The sequence below is a fragment of the Phyllostomus discolor genome, chromosome 2 (genome assembly GCF_004126475.2).
Source record: "Phyllostomus discolor isolate MPI-MPIP mPhyDis1 chromosome 2, mPhyDis1.pri.v3, whole genome shotgun sequence".
In the NCBI taxonomy this organism is placed as follows: domain Eukaryota; kingdom Metazoa; phylum Chordata; class Mammalia; order Chiroptera; family Phyllostomidae; genus Phyllostomus; species Phyllostomus discolor.
This window is the reverse complement of record NC_040904.2, coordinates 6,339,947-6,345,946: the sequence shown is the minus strand read 5'-3', so window position 1 is coordinate 6,345,946 and position 6,000 is coordinate 6,339,947.

Sequence of the window (6,000 nt, the reverse complement as noted above, 5' to 3'; positions counted from 1 at the left end):
GTGCTTACTGTGTGTGTGTGTGTGTGTGTGTGTGTGTGTGTAATGGACATAAATCTTTGGGAGCCTGGGGGCAGACTGTGGTAAGCTGACCAGTAGCCCCCCAGAGATGTCCGTACTCTGGGCCCCTGGCCACCCGAGGCCACCACTGCTCCACTCTTGATCACTGCAGGGGAGACCAGTTTTTTCTGGGACTCACATCAATGCAACCACACAGTACTAATGTATTTGTGTCCGGCTTCCTTTGCTCAGCCTGTGTTTTTGAGATCGATCCATGCTGTGTGTACCAGTAGTTTGTTCCTTTCTTATTGCTGAGTAGTGTTGCATGGTATGAATATGTCTAGATGGATTTAGCCATTTTCCTGATGATAAACGTTTGGGTCATTTCTAGTTTGGGCTGCTCTAAGTAAAAACGGCTATAAACACTCATATCCAAGTCTTCGTGTGAACAGGTAGGTACTGTTTTTAAACATGAGGAAACTGGACAACAGAAGTAAATTGACTAGCTATTTAGCCACACTTAAGTTGGACTCCCACGGAAAGATTACACATCAGGTTTGGGGCTAAAAATAACAGAACCTTTGTAGAATACAATCCGTGTCTCTATAAATATTCTTCAAGTGCAGTCGAAGCTCTCATTTGCACAATTAGGAGTGAAGTCACGTCAGCCTGGATTACCGAATAAGGCAACCACTCAGTGGTCAAAAAGAATAGCACACTGTATAAGAAGAACTAAATTAAACTATGAAAACTGAAGACACATTAACCATATGAAAGCTTAGTGGAGCGTAACAGCACAGTAAGCTATCAGAAGAGAGAACTGGTCATCTAGAAGCTGTATTAGAAGTAATTACTCAGAGTTCCCTACAAAGACAAAAAGATGAAAAATACACTAAGAAGAAGGGCAGTGTGAGATACTATAGAAGCTATTTAAGGAGAACAAAGTAAGAACACAGCAAAGGATATTTTAGAAGATATTAGCTAATAATGACCCCAAAACTGATGGAAGACACCGCTCCACAAACTCATGGAGTCCAGTGACCGCCAGAGAGGACGGCTAAAAATAAGTGTGTGTCCGCAATGAACCGGCAGAGCACCTGACAGAGGAAACACACTGCGAGCACAGAAATGACAGAGTGGCGGCGGCTCTCCCGGCAGCAGTGGTGGGAGACGTAAGGCAGCTGGGATGAAATCTTCGATACACTAAAAGAAAAATACTGTTTATTGTGTATTCTCTCTCTAGCGAAACTTAGAAGGCAGCAGGAACATGACCTCAGGTTAAGGGTCTGAAATGGGTAAATAGAAGGAAACATTGCCTATAAAATAGCAACCACTAATGGGGTTAAAATAAGGGAATTTAGACACGTGACATTAACCCATGTCAGAAGAGGAACATATAAAATGAACATGTTAAAGTTTTGTACTGTCCAAACAAAGATTTAAAATATTGATGAATTCTAGATTTTGATCAAATAAGGATCTATATCATGGCCTCTAGGGTTATCACTAAAATAATAGGATCGGAAGTCATAATTTCTAAACTATTAGAGGAAAAATAAAGCGATAAGAAATCAAGGTAGAAGACAAACAGAAACAAAATAGGTGCAAAAATAAAAAGCTCAAAATAGTATGGAAATCCAAATATATGTAGTTATGTTAAAGATAAACAAACTAAATGTTCCAGTTAACAGGCAAAAAAAAAAAAAACCCTGTCTGATTAGGGGAAAAAACCTAACTCTATTCACAAAAGATACACCTAAAATATAAGGATACACTGGGGTTGAATATCAAAGGATGGGAAAATAAATCACGAAAAAATAAGCAAAATAAAGCTAATATAACTATAATAAAATCAACTAAAGATGCTAAGAGAAATTGCTTTACTAGGTGAAAATTATGCAAAACTCAATAGATCAGGATGACATAACCAGTTGTAGTGTGTGCATATCTAATAACTTGGCCTCAAAATATATTTAGCAAAAGCCACAATTGTGGTGGGAAGATTTTAACACTCCTCTTGTTGGTAAGTGATAGAACAAGCAGATAAAAATGGTAGACATGAATATCACAAATAATAAATGTTAGCTAATGAGTACATCTTGAACATCTTCAATGTTCGATAGTAAACACATTTATAAACTATGCAAAATTCTGAACTGAAAATGTACACTGGCTATCACACCTGGAGGGCCGCTGCCCAAGCTGGGTTAGGAAGAGGTGGATGGGCTGGACTACACGTGGTGGAGAGGAAAAGAGGCTGAAAATCCACTGCAAGGAGTAAGAGAAGGAACAGCAAATACAATGGGAGATGAGCCCAGGCATATAACACAGTGCCATAGAAGCACATGCTACACATTCTTAGCCTCATTATAAGGTGAGGAAATGTCAATGAAAATCTCAATGAAATGCCATTGCACACTCACAGTGCACTCTGATTAGCACTGACAGAGAGCAGCGGGACTAAGTTCTACAGAGTAAGGAGACTTGCAGCGATGAGGCCTCTCGGACTGCTGGTCAACCTACATTCGCACAAGCAGGAGCATAAAAGCATAGTCTCCTTATCCACCTGGAAATCAATTTTATCGTTTCTATTCAAGTTGAGAATATGTGTCCCAGAAGACGCACAATTCGACGTTAGGAATGCGTGCCCTGGAGAAGCCAGGGTCTGGGGGCCCGGGAGTCACGACAAGAGCGTTCACAGCACACTGTTATTAAACCAGCAGGGGCCACAACCCAACGCCATCGACAGCAGACACTCGTTTGGGTACATTCACACAATGGAATGTGCCACAGCAACACAGATAATTGAACTACAGCTATAAAACTAAAAAAAATAGATTAACTCAACCGTATTGCTTAGCAAAGTGTACCTAGGCAGCAGAACTATAAAGACGGGCAAGAAATCGATGACCAGAAGAACTTTTATTTCTGAGGAGAAGGGCAGGCAAGAAGCTTCTAGCAGGCCGTTGGCCCAGTGTGGCTTCCTGCGTTCACCTGATAATTAGTCGTTAAACTGTCCGTGAGTTTCCTGTTTTGTGTGTATTGCATTTTTTAAAGTGAAAACGTAAATAAAAGACCAAGAGCATCCACCAAAACCTGAACAATAGTTAAGTTTGGGGATCATTTACCATGCATTGCTCAGGTAAGAAGACAGAATACCCAACAAGCATTCTTTCATTTTAAGAGTCCGTGCAAAACCTATACTGAATAAATAACAAAGTTCCTGGAGACCACAGCGTCTGCGGAGCTGAGTCAGACAACCAGCAAAGGCCATCGAGAGCCTCTTCCATGTTTTTGTGTCTGGAGGACAGCGTCTGCCCGGGGCAGTGATGCTCACGTCTGCATCCGGGAATCGCCTGGAAAACTTCAAAACCCCAAAGCCCAGACGTTGCCAGACCAATTAATTCTGAGCCTCTCGGGAGAGAGCCAAGCATCCGTATTTTTACAGCTTCTTGGCTGATGACAGTATCTGGGCTGGGCTGAGAACCACTCTCCAGATTAAAGGGATCGTGGGAATGTACCTCTTTTCAACGTCCTTTAAATCATGTTGTGCATAGAGAGGCTTCTCTTGGGCCATGTTCCCACAACTACTGGGGAGAGCAGGAAAGGTTAGCAGTGAGCGTACAATTAAAGGACAAGGCTGAGAGCTTTATCTAATCAAAAGGTTCTCAGAAAAAAAAAATACAGGTTTAACCGTTTCCTCTTCACGTTCTCCTGAACTTGGAGGTCTGTCCGGGAGGAGGCAGGTGTTGTGATGTCGTCTTTCTTGGTTTGTGTTGTTCGCTGAGGGGCCAGCTCCCTGCATGGTGGCTGTCTGGGAGGCCTGGGAAAACCCAGGACAGGCCCTGTCGTGGTGGGGACAGTGTCTTGTGGCTGTGCTGGGCGTGGTGGCGGTGAGCAGTAACAACTGCAGTATGTGAAACACTATCTGAAACCAACGTAGTTCAATCTTCGATGGCCACACACCTTTGCACTCACACACCTTTATCTGTAAGCTCAAAAGGGTGCGCTCCGCCCCTACGAGGGAGCCAACCGAGCGGGAAGAAGACATGGATCCCAGGAAACGGGCCCCAGGACGCCAGCTGTGCTGCGAGGCTGGGAATCGACCCGCCACATCCGACCGGATATGAAGAGCTGAGGTCGCCACGGAAAGTTACATCAGAAGGAGGACCCCCTGCCTTTGGCTACACACAGACCAGAAGTGACAGGAAGTGGGATGAGCAGGGAGGAATTATTCGTGGCTACGTATTATAAACTAAGCAAAGGAAAAATGGACCGTTGCCCATTCCGGTGGGGGAGGAGGAACTCTCACGGAAAGAGATCGCTGCAAGCACACTGCGAGCAGGTAATGGTACTGACAGGCCGGTCGGAAATCTCACGCAGCAAATGAGTCTCCGCACCCCCGGGCTGAGCTCAGCCCCGGGAGCTCCTTGCCCAGACGGGCGAAGGTCAAAGGCTCCTACAGCTGCAACAGATGACCGGGCCGGGACACCGACTCCCTGCACAGGCCACCCCCCCTCGTGGGCGGGGCAAGCCGTGATCAATAGATGACGTAAGTTTCAGCCTCCGCAGCAACGCTGCCTGGGCGCCCCACCCCCCCACCCCCGACCCCCGAGGGCAGGGGGTTCCGCTTCCCTCTTCAAGGACCTGGGAGCCGAGCTGGGAGGGTGTTCCTGAGGAGGAATACCTGTGTGTCCTCGGAACAGGGCGCCGACACAACCGTGTAGAGAAGACACACCAAAGAAGCCAGTGTGTTTCTGTTGACAACGCACAACACGTAGGAGCATTTGATGAGGCCAGAGAGTGTACAAAAAGCTTTTTTTAAAGATTTTATTTATTTATTTTTAGAGAAGGAAGGGAGGGAGAAAGAGAGAGAGAGAAACATCAATATGCGGTTGCTGGGGGTCATGGCCTGCAACCCAGGCATGTACCCTGGCTGGGAATCGAACCTGCGATGCTTTGGTTCACAGCCCGCGCTCAATCCACTGAGCTATGCCAGCCAGGACAAAAAGCTTTTTTTTTTTTTTTTTAATCTACATCAAAAAAGCACTGGAATCCAGTCCTTTGGTATACATATTTCATGTCCTCTTCTTTGGTCATATTCGAGTCATGTGGCTTTCCATTACAATATTCAAAAGCATTTTTTTAAAGATTTTGTTTACTTATTTCCAGTTAGAGGGGAAAGGAGGGAGAAAGAGAGGGAAACATAAACTAGTTGCCTCTCCCACACCCCAGCACGGGGCATGGGGCGCCTGGCCAGCAACCCAGGCGTGTGCCCCGACAGGAATGGGAATGTTCCCTGTGCTGGGCGACGCCCCGCCCCCTGAGCCACACCGGTCAGCGCTCCGTGGCAGTGTGGAGTTATTTTTTATACTGCGTTTTATAGGCATCACAAATTATACAGGGAATTCGTAGGCTACGTAGAACAAAAATATTAAAGTCTTGAAGCTCCTCCTCCCCGATGTTTCATCTTTCTTTCTTCTTAAACCTACTTTTAAGCATTTACTCCTGTTGGTGGAACGTGTTGGTGGGAAGAGGTCCGCGCGGGCCCCTGGGGGTCAGATATTGGGTCCGAAAGAGACTCTGTCGGCCACGCATCACCCGCTCCGTGAGTGACGGGGCTGCCAGCAGGCCACTGAGCACACCATGGCCTTCCCTGTCTTGCTCACTGAGATGGCCCCACAGACTGGGGCACAGTCCTCCAGCTCTCAGACTGGGGAGACCCGGCTTTGGGGCTGCACTCCATAAACCAAAGGCAACGCAAGACATACAGTTCTTTCCCTGCTCGACGTGAGTTGGTAATCAGAGAGTGGAATTCTTAGGACAACCCTGAAGCATGCTTTGAACCACCATGTGTCAAACACGGCTTGTGATGATAAACGTGGGAAGTCCTTAAAACTTTCCATCTGGGCTTGGGAAAGGCTTCTGAAAATCCTTGAAATGACATTCTGTGTACATCTGCTATGAAACTATGATTTGGGTGATTGGGATGTAAATGAGTAT